Source organism: Bos javanicus, chromosome 2 (assembly GCF_032452875.1).
Source record: "Bos javanicus breed banteng chromosome 2, ARS-OSU_banteng_1.0, whole genome shotgun sequence".
In the NCBI taxonomy this organism is placed as follows: domain Eukaryota; kingdom Metazoa; phylum Chordata; class Mammalia; order Artiodactyla; family Bovidae; genus Bos; species Bos javanicus.
Genome location: NC_083869.1, coordinates 70,916,849 through 70,929,352, shown reverse-complemented (window position 1 = coordinate 70,929,352; position 12,504 = coordinate 70,916,849).

Genomic DNA, 12,504 nt, shown 5'->3' with positions numbered 1-12,504 from the left:
CCTCTTAAGGAGTGCTGCTGCCTCTCACATTTATTGTTTCCTTGTATAACCTGCTGCATCGAAGGGACTGCAGATTTGTCTTCTGTTTGCGAAGTGGGATGAAGTCCCTGGAATGAGTGACCTTCAAGAGAAGCACAAAACTTACAAATGAAGCTGTCGCCGAGAAACCTCACTCTTGCCTCAGCTCACAGCTTTCTTTCTTTATATAGATTTGATTTTCCAAATGGCAGATTACAAAACTAGCTATTTTTTCCTCCCAAACACAAACACTTTAATTTCTTGTCTTTTTTCTCCCCTTTTAACCAAGAATGATGTTTTTAAAATGCAGTCCTCACTCTAATCTTTACCACCTCTGAAAGGCTCCATTTTTTTCACCCATGAAGACATCTCTGGTGCCAAGTGGAGCCCCTCAGAACATGAGCTTTTGTTCTCTTAGCCTTCTCGGAGGTGGATGTTTTTCCTGGTTTTTGTTTTTCTTTTTGTCATAGAACAAATTGCTCATGGTTTCTTTTGATTCTTTGTTGGTTTATTTAGAGAATAGGATCAGTTTAGTCCCACTTTGTCAAATAAATCCAAGGCACATGAGAATAATAGTATTAATAATGATAGGAGTAGTAATACTGTTCATGATTATCTGTTCAGTGCCAAGCACTACACGTGGTGTTTCACATGTGCTTTTTTGATTAATTCTTGCAACAACCCATGAAGTAGGTATTGCCACCTCACTGTGTTGATGAGGCTCAGAGAGGTTATGGAAATTTCCCAAGGTCACACAGCTAGTAAATGCCAAAGCTGAAGGTCAAACCCATAGCTGGCTGAATCCTGAAGCACAGCTCCTGGGCCCCCAGTATTTTACAGATACTGCTTCCTGCTTCCATTCCTTAAGCCTCAACTATGTGAGCTTCTCATTGTACATTTTCTCATATAGACTCTCTTTCTTTTTATTGGAGTGTAGTTGATTTACAATATTGTGTTAGTTTCTGGTGTACAGCAAAATGATTCAGTTATATTTATGTATTCTTTTTAGGATTCTTTTCCCTTATAGGTTATTACAAGATATTGAATATAGTTCCCTGTGCTATACAGTAAGTAGGTCCTTGTTGATCCTATTTTACATATAGTAGTGTGTATATGGGTGAACTCTGGGAGTTGGTGATGGACAGAGAGGCCTTGCGTGCTGCGATTCATGGGGTCACAAAGAGTTGGACACCACTGAGCGACTGAATTGAAGTGTGTATATAGGGCTTCCCTAGTGGCTCAGTGGTAAAGAATCTACCTGCAACGCAGGAACCGCAGGAGATGCCAGGTTCAACCCCTGGGTCAGGAAGACCCCCTGGAGGAGGACATGGCAACCCACTCCAGAATTCTTGCCTAGAGAATCCCATGGACAAAGAAGCATGGCAGACTGCAGTCCATGGGGTTGCATAGAGTCAGATACGACTGAAGTGACTTAGCACGCACACACACAGCATGTATATACTAATTCCAAATTCCTAATTTATCCCTCCCTTCTCGTTCCTCTTTGGCAACCATAAATTCGTTTTCTATGTCTGTGGGTCTTTTTCTCTTTTGAATATAAATTCATTTGTATCACTTTTTAAGGTTTTTTTTAATATATAAGATGTATCATGTGATATTTGTCTTTGTGTGGCTTACTTCACTTAGTATGATAATCTGTAGGTCCATCCATGTTGTTGAAAATGGCGTTATTTCATTCTTTTTTTATGGCTGAAGAATATTTCGTTGTGTATATGTACCACATCTTCCTTACTCATTCATCTGTTGGTGGACGCTTAGGTAGCTCCCAGGTCTTGGCTATTGTAAATAGTGCTGCTATAAATATTGGGGTGCATGTATTTTTTTCAAATTGTGGTTTTCTCTGGATAGATGTCAGGAATGGGATTACAGGATCACATGGTAGCCCCATTTTTTGGTTTTTAAGGAACTTCCATACTGTTCTCCCTAGGGGTGTACCAATTTACATTCCCACCAATAGTGAAGGAGAGTTGCTTTTTCTCAACATTCTCCCCAGCATTTATTACTTGTACACTTTTTGATGATGGCCATTCTGATTGATGTAGGGTAATACCTCATTGTAGTTTTGATTTGTCTAATAATTGGCCATCTCTGGTGGCTCAGATGGTAAAGGGTCTGCCTGCAGTGCAGGAGACCCGAGTTCAATTTCTGGGTCAGGAAGATCACCTGGAGAAGGAAATGACAATCCACTCCAGCATTCTTGCCTGGAAAATCCCATTGACTGAGGAGCCTGGCAGGTTGCAGTCCATGGTGTTGCAAAGAGTTGGACATGACTGAGCGATTTCACTTTCAGTAATTGGGCTTCCCTGGTAGCTCAGTTGGTAAAGAGTTTGCATGCAATGTAGGAGACCTGGGTTCAATCCCTGGGTGGAGAGGATCCCCTGGAGAAGGGAACGGCTACCCGCTCTAGTATTCTTGCCTGGAGAATTCCATGGACAGAGGAGCTTGGCAGGCTATAGTTCATGGAGTCACAAAGAGTCAGACAAGACTGAGCAACTAAGCATTCATTCATTCAATAATTAGCAATGCTTAGCACCAGTACTCTTGCCGGGAAAATCCCATGGGCGGAGGAGCCTGGTGGGCTGCAGTCCATGGGGTCGCTGAGGGTCGGACACAACTGAGCGACTTCACTTTCACTTTTCACTTTCCTGCATTGGAGAAGGAAATGGCAACCCACTCCAGTGTTCTTGCCTGGAGAATCCCAGGGACGGGGAAGCCTGGTGGGCTGCTGTCTATGGGGTCACACAGACTCGGACACAACTGAAGTGACTTAGCAGCAGCAGCATCATTTCATGTACCTGTCTTCTTTGGAGAAATGTCTACTTAGATCTTCTACCCATCTTTTGATTGGGTTATTTTTTATATTGAGCTATATGAGCTGCTCATATATTTGGAGGTTAATCCCTTGTTGGCTGCATTGTTTGCACCATATAAAATTTCTCCTTGGCCCATATTCCTTGGCATTAAAAGCACCCTGCCTTGAAGGGCTTAAGGGAGCAAAAGGTGACATTTATGAAGCTTCATTTGATTTCATTGTCATTTGTTTCAGTTAAAGGCTTCTGCATCATTCTTAGTATTGAAACTGTTGCTGACATGTTTTCACCTAGCTTTAGAAGCTTCCTTTCCTCCCTTTCATCACCTTTGTGGAAAACCCATCAACTACCCTCTCTCCCCCAGTCACCCCTGGCTTCCCCTTGGCCTTGGGAAAACCACGGGGCTTGTAGTGTATCCCAATACATGGGTGCAGCCCCTGGGAAAAGGAGAATGTTGTGGCCATACTTTTGGCCCAAGAATCCTGACTCCAAGTTCAACGTGGAAAAGCAGGTCTTCCTGCCTGGGTTCAGAAGGTCCCCTATTCTCATCCCCGACCTTCCCAGAACACCAGGAGATTCAAAGACTGAAGTACCAGGCCTCCCAGGGAGTCCAAAACGTTAGAGCAGAACTCCAGCTGGAGGGGAGGGGAAACAGAAAATGCTGGATTGTAAACTTTGATCCCTCTCTGGCTACCTTCTATTTGAGCCAAACACAGACCAGGCACCTCTAACAGAGCTGCATAACTGAAGCTCAGTCTTGCCCCTCCTCACAGGTGCCATCACTCATTGCCCTGTGAGAGGCTGACAACTTCTTTTTTTTTTTCTTTTTAAAAAATTTAATTTAATTTTATTTTTTAACTTTACAATATTGTATTGGTTTTGCCATATATCAACATGCATCCACCACAGGTATACATGTGTTCCCCATCCTGAACCCTCCTCCCTCCTCCCTTCCCATACCATCCTGGATGTTTGGGGCTGGTGCACTGGGACAACCCAGAGGCTGATAACTTCTAATTGTCCTAATACTCTGCTGCTTTCCCACTGATTCTACCCAAATACTGTGTATTATGCAGCATCCGATTGCCATTGTTTTATTTTCATTGCATTTATTTTTATAGTTACTTTCTATTTAGGGAAGATGATGTTTGTTTTCCATGAAGGACAGTGATCTGACGTTTTATGCTTTTTGATATATTTAAGCAAGAATGGACAGTCCATTCAAAAATATGATGTGATATTGTAATACAGATGTTAGGAGGGAATTAAAATAGTAGTGCAGGTGTAGAAATGACTGAAGATGGGGACAGTGACCTGTGTAATTCTGAGGAGTAAAATTGAAGATAGCAGAATCAATCTGAAACAAAATGCTGCACAGTTATAGAACTAAGGTAGTGGCGGTGGGGCGGGGGACTTTTGGGGCGTGCTTGGATCAAATGAGCAGCGAGTTGTAGGGAGTAAGCCTGGTAATGCATTCTCTCTCCAGGAGCTGGCTGACTGCCTCTCTCTCTCCTGGCTGACTGCCACGTGGTTCCAGCCCAGCCCTGGGCACACATGCGGGAAACTTTAATGTATGAAGCACCTCTGAACTCTAGAACCAGAAGCAGGAGGGCTCCTGGCCACGTGGATGGCTCCTCCTCATGACGAGGTCATCCACCTCGGCCCTTTACCTGGTGGTTTCCGTCAGGGCCCTGAGTAGGAATTCTGTGGACTCTAGGAAGCCTCAGCAATCTCTGTCCAGTTATCTGTCTTGGCTGGATTGGTATGGAGACTGTGATGACTGTCACACAGGGAACAGGCCCATGGGGAGAAGGAAGACAAGGCCAGGCTGTCTTCCTGTATCTCACATTTGAAGGACTCACACATTCAGCTGATGGACTGAAAGGAGAACTTTAAAGGAGGAAATGTAAACAAGTGTCAGCGTTTGAAGCAGGGCCAGGCAGGATAAAAGCAGAGAGACACACAGAGGCTGTGTTTGTCAGCATGTGGGGCTATAACAACCTGTCAGTTTTTGATTAATCAAAATACTAGTCATACTAGGAAAATCAGTTTGACTGATGTTGATAAAGCAGTTATTTTCTGCACAGGCTAAGGGAAAGGATGAGGCAGTTCCCACAGTCGCTGAGAGGAGCATTTGAGCAGAAAGTTGGAGGAGGCAATAGGGAGCAGGCAGGAGGGCTTAGAGAAGCCCATGGTCTGCGAATATTTGGAGGGGCCTTGCCATACTCCCTGGGTCAGACACTGCTCACTGTCTTCCTAATGGCTGTTGCTGCCTCTTCCTAACTAACAGAATTCTAATTTAATTCTGGGCAGTAATTTGCTTAGCTATGGAACATGATTATCAAAGCCAGTCATGACGATTCTGTTTGCCACTTCCCCAGATGTTCCTCTGGCTGGGTGGGGGACACAGTTAATAAAATCTAAGGTATTTTCAGAAGACTCTGAAGGAGCTATGATTTCCTTGTAAAAAGTTCAGATGAAGCTGGTGCTGTCTTTCAAGCTTCTGCCTGTTTCTTGCCTTGAGCACAGCTGTGGTTGCTAGAAGGACATTAGGTGCCCCTAAGGTGGCAAGACAACACATCCATGATGGCAGAGCAATGGTAGAGTTTGGAACTTTTGATGAAATCATTAGGCTGCTGCACCATTTCCCTACCCAAAGTAGCTTTCCCCTGGATTTCTCCTTATGTGATAAGTGAAAGTGAAAGTCGCTCAGTCATGTCTGACTCTTTGCAACCCCATGGACTATACAGTCAATGGAATTCTCCAGACCAGAATACTGGAGGGGGTAGCCTTTCCCTTCTCTAGGGGATCTTCCCAACCCAGGGATTGAACCCAGGTCTACATGCATTGAAGGTGGATTTTTTACCAGCTGAGCCACAAGGGAAGCTATCTTATAAGCTTAAGCCACTGCTCGTCAAGTATTTTATTACTAACTGATGAGCACTTGATTTTACAGAAGAGGACACTGCTGCTGCTGCTGCTGCTGCTGCTGCTGTTGAGTCGCTTCAGTCATGTCCAACTCTGTGCGACCCCATAGACGGCAGCCCACCAGGCTCCCCCGTCCCTGGGATTCTCCAGGCACCCCCGTCCCTGGGATTCTCCAGGCAAGAACACTAGAGAGGGTTGCCATTTCCTTCTCCAATGCATGAAAGTGAAAAGTGAAAGTGAAGTCGCTCAGTTATGTCCGACTCTTAGCGACCCCATGGACTGCAGCCTACCAAGCTCCTCCGTCCATGGGATTTTCTAGGCAAGAGTACTGGAGTGGCATGCCATTTCCTTCTCCAGAATAGGACACTAAGGTCCATCAAAGAGTCAGAACTTTCCTAAAGTTATATGGTTGGTTATAAATCTCCCTCAGTAGGTCTTAGAGTATTTCTTGAAATCCTCCGCCCCTCGCTGCAACCACCCGTCTTCCACCAGCCCGATCTCTCAACTTCGGTGCTCTCTCCCAATGGGTTCTGTCTTTGGTGTTCAACATATTTTTTTCAAATGGAATTTTCTTCACATTATCTCCCTATCCCTACCTTATCCTGGACCACATTGGAGGCAAGTTTAAATGCAAGGTCCTCTGCTTGGCTAAGCACATCAGTGTCTGTGGATGCATTAAATCCTTGGTGTCTGCAAAGTGGTTACTATCTTGCTTCAGGACCAAGAGGCTACAATGTCTTCCAGAACCATCCTGGGTACAGAATCCTCTTATCCTCAAGATAAACAAAGTTGTCAGTTTATTCCTGAGGAAGCTGATAGAACACCTCATTGAGTCCCCTACTCTTCGATGATGGGTGTTTTTCTCTGTCTCCCTGGAAACCTTTCAAGACCTGGTACAGCCAACAACTGCTGCCATCCTCTACTGGTTCATTAACAACTGGAAAGCAGAGTTTTGGTCATAGCAGGCCAGCAGTGGTTCTTGAATTACACACCCTGGTACAACCGGGGTTGTACACCTTGGTACAAAATGGATCTTGATGCATTTTGGAGATTATAACCTACATGCACTTGCAAGGGAATACTGTTGACCAATGATTTTTAAAATTTTGTGGGTCCTCAATCCTTTCAAGAACGTGAAGAAATCTATGGATCCTATCCTGAAAAAAATCAATGAGTGAGTATGTGCATGTGTGCACACACATATTTGTATATAATTTTGGGAAGGAAGAGCACAGACTCTCTAAAGTCCATGTACATGGACCCAAAGTTAAGCACCCTTTCCACAGGTAAAGTTGGATTTCATCTGGTTATGCTATACAGCCTTTAATTTCACTTTGGAAAGCAGGACCTGGATGACTGCAGAGCTGGAGGATAAAAGAGTATCAAAGAGATTTATTTTAACAAATGGTGGTTCTTCTGGAGAGAAGTCCAAGTGGGCCACCTGAGGTTCTGCTCTTGGCCCTGTCCTATGTGACATATGTTTAAATCAGTGATTTAATATGAGACACCCCAAAACTGACACAATATTTATAGGGAAAGCTAATATGTTGTATAAAGAGATCAATATTAAAAAAAGATAACAGCAGATTAAATGATGGGAAATTAAAACAAAGTGAATATTATAACACATGTGCAACAGAACATGGGCTTCCCTGGTGGCTCAGTGGTAAAGAATCTGCCTGCCAGTGCAGGAGATGTGGGTTTGATCCCTGGCTTGGGAAGATCCCCTAGAGGAGGAAATGACAAACCACTCTAGTACTCTTGCCTGGGAAATGCCATGGACAGAGGAGCCTGGCAGGCTACAGTCCACGTGGTCGCAAAAGAGAGTCAGATACAACTTGGTGACTAAACAATAACAAACAACAACAGAATGTATTAAGGTTATTATGAGTCAGTTGCCCAGGTACAAATTAGGGAAGTCTTGTTAACAGGAGTGCCCCACAGCTCAAGGGACCTCAGGATATCTGGGAAGTGAGAGAGTTTCTGCATTACCTTATGGGGAGCACAGCCCCCAGGCACTGAGCAACAATTGTCCTTAGGTCTAGAAGCTGCATGTGAGGAATGAGATTATATATAAAGAAGGGAAACTAAGAGGCCCAAGGGTTATGGATTCATATGATGTGAGGAGAGTTGGAAAGAATCCAGACTCTTTACCCTAGAGGAGAGATGACTTACCTAGGGAAAAGGGTGGGCCTGATAATGGCCATCAAATGTCTACTAAGCTTCACACAGAAGAATGACTAGACCAGTTGGTGGTTCTAGGAATTTCTGACAATACGTTGCTCACCAACAGCATGGGCTGACTCATGGAGAAGCAGGGTTGCCATTCAGGGAGATGTTTGAGGAAAGACTTCCTGATTACCTGTCGGGCTGGGTAACTCAGCAGGCAGTCACCTCTGCCCTGAGTTGAAGTTGCACTTGATCTGGGAAGACAGCTCTAGTAGACTGGCAGGCTAGAAAGCAGGGATGAGAAAGCTTTGGTGGGCACCTGTGGGTTCAGCAAGGTGGTGAATGATGGCTGGGTACAGCGGTGGGGAGTGACGGTGCTTGTGCTGTTTATTGGCCAAGATTCCTTATTGCTTGAAGACTCTAAATTTCTCCTTTTTGCCCCTGGGAAAACCTCTTCGGCACATGTCTGTGCATCCACACACAGTCCGTGTGCCATTCATGTGTATTGTGTGTGTGTGTGTGTGTCTTCCTCATGGTGACTTAGTCAGCTGTTCATGTGGGAACAGAGCTTGCCCTCCATGGTCAGGTCTCTCCACCTAACCTCAACCAACACGCTGGTTCACTGGCCTCTACTCTGCCCGTGTAGGCTCCTCATGGATCTGAGCACAGGTCACACTCATTCCTGCCTCTGCAACTGCACTGTACATCCCCTCTCCTGAAACCATCCTCTTCTCTCCTGTCTGGTCCTCTCTACACAGCTAGGCCCAGGCCAGTGCCTCCCCCTTCATGGGCGTGGGGACCATCCCAGACCTGATCAGAGACCCACCACTTAACTATGAGCTGCAACTCTAAAGGAATGAGGATAGACTTCTAGAATGCTTGATGGAAATTAGCTTGTTCAGGTGTCTAGGTTAGTTTTCCCCAAAATTACAGCCTAAAATTCCCCAAATTATAGCCTAAGACTTGGGTGCATGAAATTCATTCGGGAGGTTTCCACAGGGCTTAGAATCTGTAAATTGGTAAAGAATCTGCCAACAATGCAGGAGACCTGGGTTCAATTTCTGGGTCAGGAAGATCCCCTGGAGAAGAAAATGGTAACCCACTCCAGTATTCTTGCCTGGAGAATCCCATGGACAGAGGAGCCTGGCAGGCTACAGTCTATGGGATCGCAAGAGTTGGACATGACTTAAGCAACTGAACCACCACCATAGGAAATAGGATTAAGGCAGATGGGAAATGGGGAGGGAGGAAAAGTCAACAGAAAGGTGAGTTGTTGAGGCTCCAGGGGCTTGGTTTGCTGGTCCTCTGTGAAGTGTACAGAGCACCTCCAAGATCTGTCTGTCAGGATGGACACTGGGGGCACTTATTGACTTGCTCCCCACCCCATGGGCCAGGTTACCCATCAGAGTTCTACCTCCTTGCATTTCTGATATGCAGAAGTTTGAAGGCTGAGTGGATCTCTTTCAGAGCAGGTCCCAAGGTAGGAAGGGGAGAGCAGAGCAGCTTGCCCTTCAAGTCTATGAGCCCTGTCACCCTCTTCCCCCACTCCTACCCTGTGACTACAGCCTCCCCTGGTTGCAGCAGAAATCAGAGGGGAAGGGGGGGATGCTGAACCATCGACGGCAGTAGGTCCAGCTGGTCCAGCGCCACTTAGTGTTTCCCACCACTGTCCCACTCTATGTTTATTTCAGCAAACATTTGAGCACCACTGTACACCCAGTTTTAGGCCCCAAGATACAGAGAGTTCTAAGTCTGTTTCTTATCATCTACCATTTCAATGGAAAGCTGTTTGGTGCAGGGAACACAATATTTTGGATATACTGTAGGCACCCAGATTTGTTGGTGGATTAATTAATTGATTGAACAATTTACTATACTAAGCTATCATGGTTTCTATATTAAAAGTCATTCCTTATGGTAGGAAAAAAAGTTTACTCCCAGGCCTCTGGGGCATTCTAACCTGCGGTGTATGCAGTACACATTTCAATGATAAAGTCCTTAATAACTACAGGATGAGTTGGCAGAATGATTTAGATCTAAAGTCCAGAGCAAGGCAGTTACATCTGGTTCCCAGCTTTAAAAAATTGAAATAATCTTTATCTGAATTTTAAAAAGTATGTTAAAATTATAACATCAAATGTCAAATGTGGCGATGACTTATCCTGCCCATATGACAGAGGGCATGGAGGAGGTAGGACCTTAATATGCATGTGGCTACCGCCTAAAGGTTAAAAACATCTGATGCCATCTGGGGCACTAATTGTACTTTTATCGATCACATTCGGAATCTGAATAGCATCAGGGAAATGAAATTCTTGTAGTCAACCATTCTGCCATAGACTTTCCTCATCTCCCTTGGACAAATGAGACGTTTGGAGAAGGAATTCGTCTCCAGGGACTTGCTGTCCTGTTAAATTATTTTCTATTTCTCATTAATTCTTGTCTTCCTCTTGCTCACGCCACCCACCCCCTCACACCCTCCCTGGCCCATCCGAGCCACATCAAGTTGTCAGATTCACCTGCTCCAGGCTCTTCCTCCCTGCTCCACTGAGCTCCCTTCCCTCCCAACCAAGGCTCCTGGGACCTGGCAATCGGGGCTTAATTATGTCCTTCTCGTGTTACTTGTTAATTGTCACTTCTATGACTCTCTTGGCTCCCTGAGAAATACTGCCTTTTGATGTAAAAGGCATGTTTTAAGTAACTGTAAGACGATGTGAGTTTGAAATTGCCAAAGGAACATTAACAAGGTAAATTCAAAACCTGAAGCCAAAGTGGTGAATCTTGGCTTCTTTCTTCAAAGGCAGTGGGGACAGGCACTAACGTGGACACTCCAGGTGGGGGCCACGGTGCAGATAGCATAGCAAGCTGCTGTTGCTGCTAAGTCACTTCAGTTGTGTCCGACTCTGTGTGACCCCATAGACAGCAGCCCACCAGGCTCCGCCGTCCCTGGGATTCTCCAGGCAAGAACACTGGAGTAGGTTGCCATTGCCTTCTCCAGCATAGCAGAGAAAGTCATCAAAATGAAATCACAACCCTTATAGGTGACCACGGGGTCACACAGACCCAGTGTGAACAAAAGAAGCCAGACACAAAATACATACTGTGCAATTCCATCGACATGAAGTTCAAGAAAAGGCAAAATGAATCTAAACCCTGGAGGTTAGGAAGTGACTTACTTCTCAGTGTGTGAATGGAGGGAATGGTCTGCAATTTGATGTGGGTGGTGTGTGCAGTGGTAAGAAACCACCAAATTGTACACTTTATTATATGTATATAATACCTCAATTAAAAAAGTAACAACAATGACAAAAATAATAATACAAGGGTGGATGTTTGTGGAGCCTCTCCTATGCCCCAGGTGTCTGGCACAGTGCTGCTACTTCCCATGAGTTCTATTTGACTTCTGCCCTGGTGGCTCAGCTGGTAAAGAACCCACCTACCATTGCAGGAGACACAAGAGACATTGGTTCGATCCCTGGGTCGGTAAGATTCCCTGGAGGAGAAAATGACAACCCGCTCCAGTATTTTTGCCTGGAAAGTTCCATGGAGAGAGAATCTTGGCAAGCTACAGTCCATGGGGTTGCAAAAAGTCAGACACAACTGCTAAGCACTCACACACACACACATGGAAAGCACTCTTCAAGGCAGGTGTTCCCAGCTTCTTTTGCCATGTGGGGAAACAGAGGCTCAGAGAGGGTAATAAACTCATTCCGCAAACTCATGTTACAAATTCCTTCAACTGTGAATGGGAAAATAGTGGGAGAATTCTGAAGAGTCAAAGATTTTATCCTGAAATCAGTCCCAGAATTGGACCACGGTTGGTCATCTCCAAGCTGTGAACACTATTACTCCAGTGCCCACTGCCATTTGGAAGTTTGGGAAGATGACAGGACCGGGAGAGGCTGGGGTCAGAGGTCACCCTGCAGAGACACTGCAGTTGGTGGCAGTCAGCAGGGGAGAAGCCAGTGCCCAGGGGAGAAGGCTGGGTGCCCAGAGCTCAGACCTTTCAGACCCTGAGCTTGTTATATCCCAGCTGGTCAGGGAGAGGCCTGCACCCACCAAGGGTGCCTGCTGATTAGTTCTTGGGAGCAAGGTGGTTGCCCTCACACTTGATGTGGAAGGAGGTTCTTTCTTTCTCTCTCCTTCCTTCCTTCCCTTACATATTTACAGAGCACTAATGATGTGCCGGGCACAGGGGATTGTGGCAGTGCACAGGACAGAGAGTCCCTGCCATCCAGAAGCTTGCAGTCTCAACGGGAGACAGACAATGAGAACCCAAACACATAAGCAAACAAGCAGTGTATGGTGTATCACATGATGTCAAGTTCAAGGAAGGAAAACATAGCTCCTAAGAGAGGTGGCTACAGGGCTAAGGGTACCGAGAGAGGCGTGTGGAATGATCTTTCTGAAGAGGCCTGAGGTAAGCAGGTTGTTTACGGATCAGTGTGGCAGGCAGCAGCCCAACAGATGCAAAGGCCTTGAGGTAGGAAGGAAGCCCCTAGTGTTCAAGAAACAGCAGAAGGCCCTTTTGGTTGAGTGAGGGAAAGAAAGCAGTGAT